Below are 16,674 nucleotides of genomic sequence, written 5' to 3'. Positions count from 1 at the left end.
ATCATCTATCCATCGGTCATCATAAGAAAAAAGTAATCTATGCTAGGGCCAGAGGCCATTGGCAGTTACAATGCTAGAAGAATGAAGAATGAAGTTTTTCTTTTTTTAATCTATATTTAAATTAAAATGTATTTATAGTAGAGAAACTGTACAGGGGGGGTAGAGGGGATGAAGAGGTCTTTAGGAGGGACAATTAATATGTAGCCTGAAGAGATCTGTAGGTCTTCAATCTACAACGGAAGATAGGTAGTGGCTCTGCAGTCCTGACAGCAGTGGGCAGCTCATTCCACCAGCGGGGCGCCTGGACTGCTGCATCCACGTAGAGGTGGTGGTGCCAGACGGCCAGCGCAGGTGGAAGAAGCCACCATCAAGAGGGCACAACAGCGGCTATACACCCTGAGAGTCCTCAGGAAGGAACACAGCAAGCAGGAGATACTGGTGACCTTCTACCGCGGCGCAGTGGAGAGCATCCTCACCTACGGCATCTGCAACTGGTTCTCCAGCTGCACAACAGCGGAGAGAAATGCGCTACAGAGAGTCGTGAGAACAGCACAGAAGATCACCGGCGCCCCCCTCCCCTCTCTGGAAGAGCTGTACAACACACGCTGTCTCAGGAAGGCCTCCAAGATCTCCAGGGACCCGACCCACCCTGGGTACGAACACTTTACCAGGCTGCCCTCGAAAAGGCGGTTCAGGACCCTGGCCGCAAGGACAAACAGACTGAAGAACAGCTTCTACCACAGGGCCGTCCAGGCCCTGAACACAGCAAAGACCTAGGTTCTGGGCCCTGGACAGTCTGGACGGATTGATGGCAGCTGCTGGACTGAAAAAAAAAATCAGGTGTAGTGCTGAGGCACAAACATGTACATTTCAAGCCTGCAAACTGCGACACTTTAAATAAATGTGGAATAATACTATTGTGCAATATGACAACCCTAGTCGTCTGTCTGTACCGTATAGTACAGTGGATAGTGTACATAGCCTTTATTTATGTAAACCAGCTCCTTCCCTTCTTGTGATTTTTTTTCTAAAAGTTTTTTTTTTTTTCCTTTCCTAGCACCAGGGGAGCCACCCCTCCTAAATGTCGTTGTTTGGTACCTGTACTATAGCAATGACAATAAAGTCCATTCATTCATTCATTCACAAGAGCAGAGTGAACAGGCAGGTGTTAGGGGCCTGACCATGGCTTGTAAGCAGGGAGGGGCTGTTCCCTTTGCCGGCCAGTAGGGGGCGAGCACCAGGGTCTTGAATCTGATGTGAGCTGTTACGTGTTAGGGTCCTCACACTTAACCTCTTAACACTAGGCCAGCCGTGCCTATTTCACCTGCTCTTAGCGCCTCCTGGTGGTCAAATGATAGTCTTTTAGCATGGGAAGCTGCTACTTACACACAAAGGCCATTAGTTGGCGCATCTTGTAAATTAGCCTACCTCCTACACAGAAAAACTGAAAAACAGCTTTATACTAGCTTATCCTGATGTGATTTTGAAAATGTAAGGATACAGGGTGGTAGAACGCACATATCTAGGAAAAGTCATGAAAGGAGGGTCCTGGAATTTGATCGAGTGCAAAGGTTTACCAAAAATATTACTCACTTGGTCAAATGACCCTACCCATGGCTGTTCTGGTGTTAAACTTTAGGCCCTATTTGACTCATTTCTGCCTAAAAACCAAACCCATACTAAACTGCTTCTAACATTGGGAGTATGATGATCGGATGCAAAAGCAGGATGCCATTCGATAGGCAACACCTATATGCAGATATGCTCAGATCATAGTTCAGAATAACATACTACACATGACAAGAACATAAAGTCATCAATAATTAAATTAATTAATTAAAATTAAAATGCATTAATCAAATTAATGCAGAATTTGGGTGTCCGGCATTCTGTGCAGGAGTGAACACGAGAGAACGCGTACAGTTAGTATGTATGTATGTAGTGTGTGTGTGTGTGTGTGTGTGTGTGTGTGTGTGTGTGTGTGTGTGTGTATTGTAGTAGACAGTGGGTGTTCCAGCAGAATGAATGTGTCCAGTGTTAGAGTGAACAACCCTGCAGGGATTAATACACTAGAGAAGTGAAACTGTTATTAAACTAATCTCTGAGTGTGTGTGAGGGTGTAAGTGTGTACCCTGCAGGTATTAATATGGTAGAGAAGTGCTGCTAAACTGTTATTAAAACCAATCCCAAGGTACTATTAGATTTCCCCCTGGCACACACTCCATTCCAAATATCACTGAGCTCTGGATCGCAGTGTGTGTGTGAGTGTGTGTGTGTGTGTGTGTGTGTGTGTGTTTGTGTGTGTTCTGGACTGCAGTGTGTGTGAGTGTGTGTGTGAGTGTTTGTGTGTGTGTGTGTGTGTGTGTGTGTATGTATGCGTGTGCATGCGTGTGCGTGTGTTTTGGACCACAGTGTGTGTCTGTGCGTATGTGTGTGCGTATGTGTGTGCGTATGTGTGTGTGTGTGTGTGTGTGTGTGTGTGTGCGTGCGTGTGTGTTTTCTGGACCTCTCTGCCGACCACCATAAACCTATTATTCACACAATGAAACACTTTACATCTGAAGAAAGAGGTCCAGTATACTGCTAGTGAACATGGTCATAATTATGTCAAGGCCCTCTGGCCTAGTGTGGTCTTCTTTAGCCTGGTGTGGCCTGGTTTAGCCTGGTTTAGCCTAGTGTGGTCTTCTTTAGTCTGGTTTAGCCTGCTGTGGCCTGGTTTATCCTGGTTTAGCCTGCTGTGGCCTTGTTCTGACACCATAGGCCAGATATGATGTAATGATGACAACATGAACACACCCAGCAGATGAAGGTCTGGACACAGGCAGTCAGCTGCACTGCAGGCTCTAACACACACACACACACACACACACACACACACACACACACAGACAGACACAGACACAGACACACACACACACACACACACACATAAACACACACACACATACACACACACTGCAAGCTCTAACCTCATCACACACACACACACACACACACACACATACAGCACTACCACTAATGGGCTAAGAATGAGCCCACAGGCACTACGATGATAGAGATACAGTCTGCTTCATCCACTAAGAACACACACACACACACACACACCTACACACACACCCACACACACACACACACACACACACACAGACACACACACACACACCCACACACACACACAGACACACACACACACCCACACACACACACACACACACACACACACACACACACACACACACAGACACACACACACACACACACAGACACACACACACCCACACACACACACACACACACACACACACACACACACACACACACACACACACACACACACACACACCCACACACACACACACACACACAGACAGTCCCCTCCGCCAGACTGGCTGAGAGAGTTTATAGGAAGTAGAGGCTGTCTGTATTTTGTGAGGAACTGATGTCATATGAGGAAGCTAAGCTGAACAGCAGGCCGTCTCCCATACCTTTAACCCCTGAGTTAAGGCCTGTCTGCTGGAACGTTCTGGAACGTCTGGTGATCCGACCCAGGTGGCGGCACAGATAAAGGTTCAGACGGGTAGGTAAGCCAAGGTACCAAACAAAAGGGTCTTTTATTCAAATTAAGTGCAGACGAAACAGGAGCCGCGAAACACGGAGGACTGGAGTCACGGCTCGACAGCACGTAACAGGGGAAGAACACCCGTCTAGAAAAACACTCCTCGTATTATTACAAAAGCGTTGAACACTCGGTGAAGACTAAGGGCAGGGCCTTAGTCTGCTACGACACCAAGCGCCCCGTAATGATTATGTTTAATAATGACTATGTTTAATAATGACTATGTTTAATAATGACTATATTTAATAATGACTATGTTTAATCAGTACAGATCAGGGAATGAGTTGTCTTCGATATTTAATTTACCAACGCTTGTTTTGGTCCCTGAAAAAGGAGAGGAGGGGCCAGGGGTGTTCTAGGGGAGGGGCCAGGGGTGTTCTAGGGGAGGGACCTGGGGAGGGGCCAGGGGTGTTCTAGGGGAGGGACCTGGGGAGGGGCCAGGGGTGTTCTAGGGGAGGGACCTGGGGAGGGGCCAGGGGTGTTCTAGGGGAGGGACCTGGGGAGGGGCCAGGGGTGTTCTAGGGGAGGGGCCAGGGGTGTTCTAGGGGAGGGACCTGGGGAGGGGCCAGGGGTGTTCTAGGGGAGGGGCCAGGGGTGTTCTAGGGGAGGGGCCAGGGGTGTTCTAGGGGAGGGGCCAGGGGTGTTCTAGGGGAGGGGCCAGGGGTGTTCTAGGGGAGGGGCCAGGGGTGTTCTAGGGGAGGGACCAGGGGTGTTCTAGGGGAGGGGCCAGGGGTGTTCTAGGGGAGGGACCAGGGGTGTTCTAGGGGAGGGGCCAGGGGTGTTCTAGGGGAGGGACCAGGGGTGTTCTAGGGGAGGGGCCAGGGGTGTTCTAGGGGAGGGACCAGGGGTGTTCTAGGGGAGGGGCCAGGGGTGTTCTAGGGGAGGGACCAGGGGTGTTCTAGGGGAGGGGCCAGGGGTGTTCTAGGGGAGGGACCAGGGGTGTTCTAGGGGAGGGGCCAGGGGTGTTCTAGGGGAGGGGCCAGGGGTGTTCTAGGGGAGGGGCCAGGGGTGTTCTAGGGGAGGGGCCAGGGGTGTTCTAGGGGAGGGGCCAGGGGTGTTCTAGGGGAGGGGCCAGGGGTGTTCTAGGGGAGGGGCCAGGGGTGTTCTAGGGGAGGGGCCAGGGGTGTTCTAGGGGAGGGGCCAGGGGTGTTCTAGGGGAGGGGCCAGGGGTGTTCTAGGGGAGGGGCCAGGGGTGTTCTAGGGGAGGGGCCAGGGGTGTTCTAGGGGAGGGACCAGGGGTGTTCTAGGGGAGGGGCCAGGGGTGTTCTAGGGGAGGGGCCAGGGGTGTTCTAGGGGAGGGACCAGGGGTGTTCTAGGGGAGGGGCCAGGGGTGTTCTAGGGGAGGGACCAGGGGTGTTCTAGGGGAGGGGCCAGGGGTGTTCTAGGGGAGGGGCCAGGGGTGTTCTAGGGGAGGGGCTAGTAGGGGTGTTCTAGGGGAGGGGCCAGGGGTGTTCTAGGGGAGGGGCCAGGGGTGTTCTAGGGGAGGGGCCAGGGGTGCTCTAGGGGAGGGGCCAGGGGTGTTCTAGGGGAGGGGCCAGGGGTGTTCTAGGGGAGGGGCCTGGGGAGGGGCCAGGGGTGTTCTAGGGGAGGGGCCAGGGGTGTTCTTGGGGAGGGGCCAGGGGTGTTCTAGGGGAGGGGCCAGGGGTGTTCTAGGGGAGAGGCCAGGGGTGTTCTAGGGGAGGGGCCTGGGGAGGGGCCAGGGGTGTTCTAGGGGAGGGGCCAGGGGTGTTCTAGGGGAGGGGCCTGGGGAGGGGCCAGGGGTGTTCTAGGGGAGGGGCCTGGGGAGGGGCCAGGGGTGTTCTAGGGGAGGGGCCAGGGGTGTTCTAGGGGAGGGGCCAGGGGTGTTCTAGGGAAGGGGCCAGGGGTGCTCTAGGGGAGGGGCCAGGGGTGTTCTAGGGAAGGGGCCAGGGGTGTTCTAGGGGAGGGGCCAGGGGTGTTCTTGGGGAGGGGCCAGGGGTGTTCTAGGGGAGGGGCCAGGGGTGTTCTAGGGGAGGGGCCAGGGGTGTTCTAGGGGAGTGGATTCACCGATTTCCGCTTCCCAGTCTCTGGTGGCTGCCTCTTGGAATCGTGTACATGCAGGAACAAAGCAGCGAGTGTCCAACACTGCAAGTGGGGTTTAGTTGTATTATTATTATTATTATTATTATTATTATTATTAGAGAGGATGTTGCTGTGTTCTGTGATGGCCAGAGGCAGCAGATTTGGAGACTTACGCCTTGGCCTCCTGCTTCTCTCTACTGTGTAGGACTGCCTGAGACAGGAAATGAGTTTGACTTTTCCAACCTGTAAAACACCTTAATGGCGACTGTGGGTTACTATGGAGGACAGACAGACACACACATATACATTCCAGTCTTTCGGTGTAATATTGTCTGGTCTAGTTTGTGTGTGTGTGTGTGTGTGTGTGTGTGTGTGCGTGTGCGCGTGTGCGTGTGCGTGTGTGTGCATGCGTGCATGTGTGTGCCTGTATGTGTGTGCGTGCCTGTGTGTGTGTGTGTGTGTGTGTGTGTGCGCCTGTGTGTGTGTGCGTGTTTGTGTTTGTGTGTGTGTGTGTGCGTGTGCGCGAGTGCATCTTGTTTGGTGTGTGCATGTGTGCATGTGTGCGTGCGTGCGTGTGCACGAGTGCGACTTGTCTGGTGCGTGCGTGCGTGCGTGCGTGCCTGTGTGCGCATATGCGTGTGTGTGTGTGTGTGTGTGTGTAGAGGGCCTCAGGGGAACATCACAGGCATCTCCACTTCAAAGAGCAGAGTTACAGCCTTCACCTCTGAGGGCGGGGGTCGCCCCCGCTGACATCTACAACAGCTAATCTCCGTAGCAACCAAGACACTCATCAGCTTCCCAGCTGCCACACTCAAGATTGTCATACAACTCAATACTACACCTATACTCAATACTACAACTCAATACTACACCTATACTCAATACCTCAACTCAATACTACACCTATACTCAATACTACAACTCAATACTACAACTCAATACTACACCTATACTCAATACTACAACTCAATACTACAACTCAATATTACACCTATACTCAATACTACAATTCAATACTACAACTCAATACTACAACTCTACTCAATACTACAACTCAATACTACAACTCAATATTACACCTATACTCAATACTACAATTCAATACTACAACTCAATACTACAACTCTACTCAATACCTCAACTCAATACTACAACTCAATACTACAACTCTACTCAATACTACAACTCAATACTACAACTCAATACTACAACTCAATACTACACCTATACTCAATACTACAACTCAATACTCAGTACCCACATTTACATTTCTACCAATTAGCAGACCAAAGAGACAATTAGAGATTACAGGCACAGTCTCCCTTGAGTAACTTAGGGCTGAGTGCCTTACTCAAGGGCACACTAGTAGTGATGTTGGGATTTGAACTCATGACCTTCTGATCACCAGTCCAACTCACTATCCTCTAGCCGCTACCACTGCTACTACACTATACTACACCATACTACACCATACTTGCTACTCCCTACTGCACCCTACGACACCGTACAACTCAATACTTACAACACAAGACTAAGGTCTTATGCATGTCAGGGCCCTTGTAAAGCCATGTTAGCCTCTGACTGTAACATCTCACTCAGCTCCACAGCTGCCAGGCTGAAGGGGAACCATTGTTTTGAATGACGACACGATGAATTAAGATATGAAACAAATCATTCTTCTGTCCCTTGTATCAATAAACTACTGCTCGGGGCTGGTGTCTCAGTCCACACCACCGCACTGTCCCCTGTGTGTGTGTGTGTGTGTGTGTGTGTGTGTGTGTGTGTGTGTGTGTGTGTGTGTGTGTGTGTGTGTGTGTGTGTGTGTGTGTACACTTGGAGAGAGCAAGTGTTTGCTGTGAGGAAAGTAAATGCTGGAAAGCCAAACTTCCTTCCTGTCTGAAGGAGAGCACAGGCCAACCATAACACACACACACACACAGACACAAACACACACTGTGAACAGTACACACACACACACACACTTCCGACAGAGATGTTCTGTGTGAACGGCACACACACACACACACACACACACACGAAGAACAGTACACACACACACACACACACACACAGCCAGTACCTACACATCATTCATGGCCCCACAGAGGCCTGGGAACGGTACACACACATTTACCCAGAATCCCTCACACCACACAATCATCTTTAGAGAGGCGGTAATACCAGCTCATCCTCGTCCTCCAGGGACAAAATGGTAAATGGACTGCACTTATATAGTGCCTTATTCCAAAGTGCTTTACAATGGCCTCTCATTCACCCATTCACACACCCATTCACACACCAATGGCGGCAAGCTACCATGCCTGCTCATTGGGAGCAATTTGGGGTTCAGTGTCTTGCCCAAGGACACCTCGACATGTGGCTTGCCAGGGTTCGAACCGCCAATCTGCCGCCCTTGCGATCATTAGACACTGGCTCTACCTCCTGCATCACAGGCACCCTAACAAAACATTGTTGGTGGTGGTTGTGGGGGTGGGGGGGTGCGGGCACAGGCACAGGAAGGGCAGGGAAGGGCAGAGATGGGCAGGGCAGGGAAGGGCTGGGAAGGGCAGGGCAGGGAAGGGCTGGGAAGGGCAGGACAGGACTGCGCGAAAAGTGAAATGGACTTATGGGCCACACAAGGGCAAATGGAGTAGTGGGTTGCTCATTGCGGCCTGCATCCACCGGCCCCACAGCCCACAGATCGACCGGCCCCACAGCCCACAGATCGACCGGCCCCACAGCCCACAGATCGACCGGCCCCACAGCCCACAGATCGACCGGCCCACAGAGAATTCTCCCGGTGCTCCAGACAGCCAGCCCGATACTGTCGTCCTCCATCGGAGTACTTCCTCTGTCAACTCCCCTCTTCCATACAGCTGACTGCCCTGCCATCTAGTGGCTGCAGAGAGTCACTACCACTCTGACCACTGCCATCTACTGGCTGTAGAGGGTCATTACCATACATCCATACTAACATCCATCCATCCATCCATCCATCCATACAGACATACGTGCTCACATGCATACATACATACATACATACATACATACGTACGTACATAATAACATACTAACATACATACGTTATTTACGCGTACAGGGATGAGGTGGAGCAGCTGGGCAAGCTGTGCAAGGTTAACAACCTGCTGCTGAACCAGTCAAAGACCCAGGAAATCGTTCCCCGCGGTGGTGTAGCGGTCTAAGCACTAGCCACTAGTGCAAGCTGCCCACCGGGGACTGGGATCGAATCCCAGCTCGCCAGACCCGGATAAGGCCGGGGCACACACAGGGAGCGGCATATTGAGCGGCCGCTCCCGAGGGCGGTATAGGAATATTTCCGGACAAGGATCCGTCGCGCAACAGCGCCCCCGGGGTGCCGGAATAACGGTGCTGGGCTCGAGGAGCCAGTCAGCTAGTCTGCCTGGCGGTCTCCTCTGGGGCTGCCGGCCACGGGGTCGTGCGGCGGATCCTAGCAATAGGCAGGGGATAATTGGATGCTAGGTTGGGTTCAATTGGATACCAAATTGGGTGAAAAAGGGATAAAATCTGAAAAACTAATTCAGGGACCAACACAGCGGCCATCATCAAGAAGGCACAACAGCGGCTCTACTTCCTGAGAGTCCTCAGGAAAGACCACATCAGACAGGAGCTGCTTGTGACCTTCTACCGCTGCGCAGTGGAGAGCATCCTCACCTACTGCATCTGCGTGTGGTTCTCCAGCTGCACAGCCGCAGAGAGGAATGCGCTACAGAGAGTCGTGAGATCGGCCCAGAAGATCACCGGCGCCCCCCTCCCCTCTCTGGAAGAGCTGTACAACACACGCTGCCTCAGGAAGGCCTCCAAGATCTCCAGAGACCCATCCCACCCTGGGAACGAACACTTTGCTCGGCTGCCCTCGGACAGGCGGTTCAGGACCATGTTCGCAAGGACAAATAGACTGAAGCTCAGCTTCTACCCCAGGGCCATTCAGGTCCTGAACACAGCAAAGACCTAGGTTCTAGGCCCTGGACAATCTAGACAATTTGATGGCAGCTACTAGATTGTAATCAAGTGCAATACTGAAACACAACTGTGAACATTTCAAACCTGCAAACTGCGACACTTTAAATGAATGTACAATAACACTATGTGCAATATGACAACCCTCGGGTACATAAGGTTCAGAGATAGGAAATGTTAGAATAGGTCTAGCATAGCATAGAGTACAGCACAGTGTTTTATTTGTATAGTAGTGGATAGTGTACATAGCCTTTATTTATGTAAACCAGCTCTTTTCCCTTCTTGTTTTTAGTTTTTTCCTTCCTAGCACCAGGGGAGCCCCCCCTCCTAAATTTCGTTGTATGGTACCTGTACTATATCAATGACAATAAAGACCATTCATTCATTCATTATTACTGTTTTACTGTGTTATTACAGCATTATTCAATTGTTATTACTGGATTATTCAAGTATTATTACAGTGTTATTACCTTGTTATTATGACATTATTATTGTTATTACTGTATTATTACTGTGTTATTACTACTGTAGAAGCCATTTCTCTGTTTTGATATTAGTTTAGTATAATTATTAGTTGTAGCTTATTATTGTATTTGATTATTGTATTTGCTTATAAGTATCAGGAGTTATTGTTTCCATATGTTGTTTATTATTTTGGTCACGAGGGGGCTTCACACAGGTCGACCTCACTCATAGGGTATTTAGGTAGGCTGCTAATGAGGTTAGGAAGTGCACCTGGTGGACATACGGTTTTTACCATCCATCGAAACATCCAAACATCCATCGAAACATCTCGTAGTAGCTGCATGGTTATGGAATTGTTTGCCTGATCTATTTGGAATAAACCAACAAAACGTGAGAATCCTTGTGGACAGTGACACTTCTTTGCCAGCATGCATGATGCGTAAGATCTTTGTTCTAATGGTGCGCCAAGTATTGGCTTTATAGTTGCAAGTAATTAGCCAATACAACTACTACTATTTAAGTGTTATTACCTTGTTGTTACCACTTTATTACAGTGTTATTACTGCATTATTACAGTGTTATTACTGCATTATTACTGTTGTTACTATGCTATTACTGCATTGTTACAGTGTTATTACCATGTTATCGATGCATTATCAAAGTGTTATTGCCATGTTATTATTGCATTATCACAATGTTACCATGTTATTGATGCATTAATACTGTGTTATTACCATGTTATTATTAAAGTGTTATTGCCATGTTATTACTGCATTATTAATATATTGTTACCATGTTATTATTGCATTGTTAGTGTTATTACTGTATTATCACAGTGTTATTACAATGTTATTGATGCATTAATACTGTAGTACTAAAAATAACATTAATAGTGTAGTAATAAAATGTTAATAATTCAGGAATAACACTGTAATTATGCAGTAATAACATGGTGATAACACTGTAATAATGTAGTAATAAAATGCAGTACATACATTAAAAACAGTTATTGTTGACAAAAAATGGTCAATGACGTTTCTTTCATGATGAACTTTTGTCAAGACAAGACTGCTCCTCCAGGTGTGACTACAGTTGTCTGATGCCTCTAACCCTCTGGTATATGATATCAGATTGTGGTTTATTGTTTGATTCTGATCCAGACCACAACAAAGCATTTCAGTCAGGAGGGTTCTTGTACAGCCTCCTAGTGACTTTGTATCACTGTGTGTAGCCAGCCATCATCCAGAGCACAGTAGTAGAGCTGTGTCTGCCAGGGTTAGACGCTTTATGACAAGTTCAGTTGATGTCCTGGACGTTGTGGATCGATAACGACTATCAGATGTATGTTGACTTGTTTCTCCTCTGGCACCTTTAAACAGTAGATACTGAGGTGCCTGGTTAGGATGTTGTCTGTACCAGTAAAGGTAAACACCTTCATCGTTTGACTCATAAGTGCAGCTCAGTGTCACAGATTCTCCCTCTCTACTGATGACTTCAGGTTTTACAGGAGAAATGGAATCCTCAGCTATCAGCTCTGTAATAAAAAATAAAAATACAATTATGACAAGAAAACACTATCATGTTGTTCGTTACATCAACCATAGGACAGCCCAGAACAGAAAAACCTGATATTTAAATATGAATATTTTTATATCTAAATTACTGTAATAAAATGTATTTATATTTTTATTTATATTTCTGATTACACAGCACTAGAATATAATTAGATTAGATATTGTTCACCTGAGGCCATAATGAGAACCAGTATGAGTGAGTTCTCCATGTGGAACAGAGATGTACTAGATCACTTTTCTGTCTTGGTCACTGTATTCTGTTGCTGTGATGCTCGTTGCTGAGAGTTTTCTGCAGAGAGGAAAAGGGGATGTATCTGACTCTGAAATCTGACCTCACTCACAACTGTGTTAGCATGCTTTCCCCAGAGCAATCATTATTAATATTATTACTCAGTTATGATAAATAATGACTTCAGGACATTAACGTAAACATAATTTATCTATATAATAATAATTTATTTATATAAATGTATTATAATATTTACAATATTGTCACGGGTAGCGAGTTATTAGGCATGACGTGCAGCAGAGTTAAGATAAATGACAGCCACGCGGGCATTATTGCTTTTATACAACAGTTGCAGAACAAATCCGAAGTACGTTGTTCTTTATGTTATTTCTTGATGACAGATTAGGTTCAGAGCCAACAGGCTCACAGCCTGCCTCAGGAAGGCCTCCAAGATCTCCAGAGACCCATCCCACCCTGGGTACGAAGACTTTGCTCGGCTGCCCTCGAACAGGCGGTACAGGACCATGTTCGCAAGGACAAACAGACTGAAGAACAGCTTCTACCCCAGGGCCATCGAGGCCCTGAACACAGCAAAGACCTAGGTTCTGGGCCCTGGACAGTCTGGACGGATTGATGGCAGCTGCTGGATTGAAAATCAGGTGTAGTGCTGAGGCACAAATGTGTACATTTCAAGCCTGCAAACTGCGACACTTTAAATGAATGTGCAATAACACTATGTGCAATATGACAACCCTAGGGTACATAAGGTTGCAGAGAATAGGAAATGTTAGAATAGGTATAGCATAGCATAGAGTACAGCAATAGGTTAGAATAGGTATAGCATAGCATAGAGTACAGCACAGTGTTTTATTTGTACTGTATAGTGGATAGTGTACATAGCCTTTATTTATGTAAACCAGCTCCTTTCCCTTCTTGTTTTTTTTAGTTTTTTTTCTTTCCTAGCACCAGGGGAGCCCCCCCTCCCAAATTCCGTTGTTTGGTACCTGTACTATATCAATGACAATAAAGACCATTCATTCATTCATTGTTTAACTTATTCATCAGGAGGTATTGAAATATGGTTGTCTTTGTCTCCCTCTATTGGATGTCATAGAGAAGTGCCTGTTCTTTTGACTATCTATCAGAACTTTATTTTATTTCATTGTAATAGTTCATTGTCTTTTCTTATAATTAATAAATTATCCATTTTGGAAATCAGTCTCTATCTATTTTCAGTAGATGACAGTATTACAAAGAAAAGATAGCAATCATAAATAAAGAATGAAACAGAGCGTTTTTTTTTATCTCATGGGATGTCAGTTAGGGAGGTTTTTGTACAGCGTCTGTGGGTTTCCTGTCACTGTGGGCTGCAGGGCGCAGTAGTAGAGAGCAGAGTCAGTCACTTCAGCAGAGGAGATCTCCAGATACAGTTGGGTCTTCTCTGTGTTCAGTTTACCAGAGAGGCGAGGGTCCAGAGACTCAGCAGTCCCTCCGGTCCCAGTGGAGCCTACAAGGAGAAGGAGGTACTGGGGAGCAGATCCTGGGTTCTGCTTGTACCATAGTAGCGAGAACGCTGAGGAGTAGTTGCAGGACAGAGTAACTTTGCTGCCTTCTTCTCCATGTACTTCATGCTGGTTTGACTGGATAGTTTGCCCAGAACTGACACCTGGAAACATGAGGAAGTGAACATTGAGTCATGACTTTTTTTAAACATATAATATTTCATACTACTAAGTAATTTTAATAGATACTACTCCAAATGTCAGTATTTTCCCAAAAATAAACAAGACTATTACAACACTATGAAGCAGTACACCACTTACGCATAAGTGCCGAAAAAATGATAATTGAACAGATACACAGCATTGCTGGGGTTGGACGTGAAACTGACTAGTACCAAAGAAAGGTTTTAATGCATGAAACTGAATTCTTCAGCGATGTTGGAACACATCAGCCCTGTCTTTCTGTTGAAGCTCCACCCCAAAGGACTTTAATGCAGTCAGGTTTTTGTACAGTGGTTCTGGGTTTCCTGTCACTGTGGGCTGCAGGGCGCAGTAGTAGAGAGCAGAGTCTGTCACTTCAGCAGAGGAGATCTCCAGATCCACACGGTTTCTCTCCTTATTCAGGTTAACAGACAGTCGAGGGTACGGAGGATCAGCTCTCACTACAGTCTCTTTATCTCCATATGCTGTGATGAGGAGGAGGAACTGAGGAGCAGATCTGGGATGTTGGTGATACCATAACAGACTACCTGATGTTTTAGTTAGTGAGTAGTTGCAGGAGAGCTTGACATTGTCACCCTGGATCGCATGTTCTTCCAGACTGATGGAGAATATTTCATCTTCGTAACTGTCACCTGCAGAAAGTCAAGATTGTGTAAATATGTTTAATGTTTTTTTATTTTTACAAATAGTAATATGTTGGGTTTTGTAATGTATATGTTATGTTTTCAAAGTTGTTATTAGTTGTCTATTACTGGTTACTGTATTTCACTTACCTACTAATGTTAAAAATATGACTTTTATGACTATCCAACACAGCATGGTTGATGTTATAGAGACAAGCTGACAATGAACAGAGAAGAACACTTCATGCCACTCTACTTTCTTCTTCTTCTTCCATTCTAGCTCCTCCTCTCAATGAAGTTGTACACCACATCTCCTTTCAGAAAGGAGGGCAGAGGTAGCCTAGAAGTTGGCTAGCAATCGGAAGGTCACACGTTCGATCCCCCTGCCTCTGGAGGGAGCTGTATGTGCCCTTGAGCAAGGCACTTAACCCCTAATTGCTCCAGGGGCACTGACTATGGCTGACTCTGTGCCTAAAGCATAGAATACCAAATTCCAACAATTGACTGACATGTTCATTGCATGGCAATAAACTATTATTATTATTATATTCTGAAGAGGAGGAACCACGGTCAGGGAGGAAGATTTGGTGTAAGCTTTGTCTCTAATTTCCAGGACCAACAACAGAACAAACGAAGCCTTGCGCATTGTGACAGGACGCCTGCGTACTACCCCCGCGGACAACCTTCCCATCCTAGCAGGCATCCAGCCCGCAGGCCTCCGCCGCATGGGAGCCACAGCACGTCTCGCCTGCCGAGCCGTGGAGCTTAATAACCATCTGCTCCATGATAGGCTCACTATAACAGCGGAGCCCTCCCGGCGTCTCAAGTCGAGACACCCATTTGTGCCTGCCGCACAGGATCTCAGGCAGCAATGCAGAGATCTTAACATCAGTGCGGCAGGAAGGGCGGATTATATGTGGCGCGCGGAGTGGGAGGCAAACACCTCCAAACTCCGCGACCACATCCCAGTCGCCGGCCCTGAGCCCCTCGGGATGGACTTGCCAAGGCTATCCTGGGTGAGGCTCAATCGTCTCCGGACCGGCGTCGGGCGTTTCCGCTCATCAATGCACAGATGGGGCTTGGCCCCAAACGCGTCGTGCGAGTGTGGCGCAGAGGACCAAACCGCAGACCATGTTATCCTGGATTGCCCGGTGTACCACCCACCCAACGGGATGCACGGTCTGTCGGTATTAGATGACGAGACGATGACGTGGCTTCTGGAGGGGGGTCCAGAAATATAGCCCGGGTGAGCCCCTCAACCAGGTCTCAGGGTGGTAAAAGGGTAGCCCCTCGGCCCCGAGCCTGGTGGAGTGGAGAGGAAAACAACTACCCATACGCCCAGTGGCGGCTCCTGACAAATCTCTCAGGGGGGGCAATTGTTGCGTTGATGGTTAAGGTGACACGTTCAAGGGTAAATTCACCTAAATCAGCGGGCTTAAATAAATTGACTCTCACAGCCATTGGTATTCAGTTATCACATATTTTATTTTAGGTGCAGCAAATCCAGGATAAAGGGCAGTGGCACAGGGGCTGATAATGTGCAATGGATGGATAAAACTATTTACATACTACAAAATATGGACGGCATACATACTGCTCACTTGTATTGAAATTTAGCTCGTCTCTCTTTCAAAGCAGCAAAACAATCAATGACCCTCTCATTAAAATCAGGCATCTTCCTGACTAGTTCCCTCTCCATTGAAAGCATGGCCAGTGCATTCAGGCGCTCCTGGCCCATTGTGTTTCGCAGGAAGTTCTTGATTCTCTTAAGGGTCGAGAAACACCTCTCAGCTTCAGCTGTTGTCATGGGAGTAGTAATTAGGATGTTCAACAGAGCTACAGTCTCAGAGAAAGTCTCCTGGAGGTTGTAACTGTGTAGAACCTGGTACAGTGCCAGTGCACCAGAGCAGCCCTTGAACTCAGCACTCTCATAGACAAGGGACAGCTCAGTCTTGAGCTTCACCTGGTTCAGCATGGGGTATGCCTTGACAGTGGTGTTCAGAGCCTCAACAGGGAATGCATGGCAGTGCTGTTGGAACATCTCTCCTTGGAGCAGCGTGGCACTCACAAGGTGGTTGGTGAAAGAAAACCTTTCTTTGGAGTGGGCCAGGATTGTGTCGCAGATCTGTCAAAAGTATGGGGTGTGAAAGAAAATGTGGAAATAAGCACTTTGGAAGTACAACACTGAATAAAGACTGCTACCATCCCATCCCTGAATGTAACTCTGATTGGTGGTGATTTTCCAACACTGTGTTTCAAAACTTGGACCTACCTCTTTAGACAGCCTCTGCTTCTCTTCTTCTCCCAAGACCCTCCTTGATGTTCTGGTTCCTGTGGCTTCTTGCTGCTGCTCTTGAGATGAGCTTTGGTCCCTGAAGGCAGACAGACCAACAGTGTTAAGATT

The sequence above is a fragment of the Nansenia antarctica genome (genome assembly GCF_963989245.1).
Source record: "Nansenia antarctica genome assembly, chromosome: 16".
NCBI lineage: Eukaryota > Metazoa > Chordata > Actinopteri > Argentiniformes > Microstomatidae > Nansenia > Nansenia antarctica.
The sequence above is the reverse complement of the archived record's forward strand: the minus strand, read 5'-3'. Positions refer to the sequence as shown.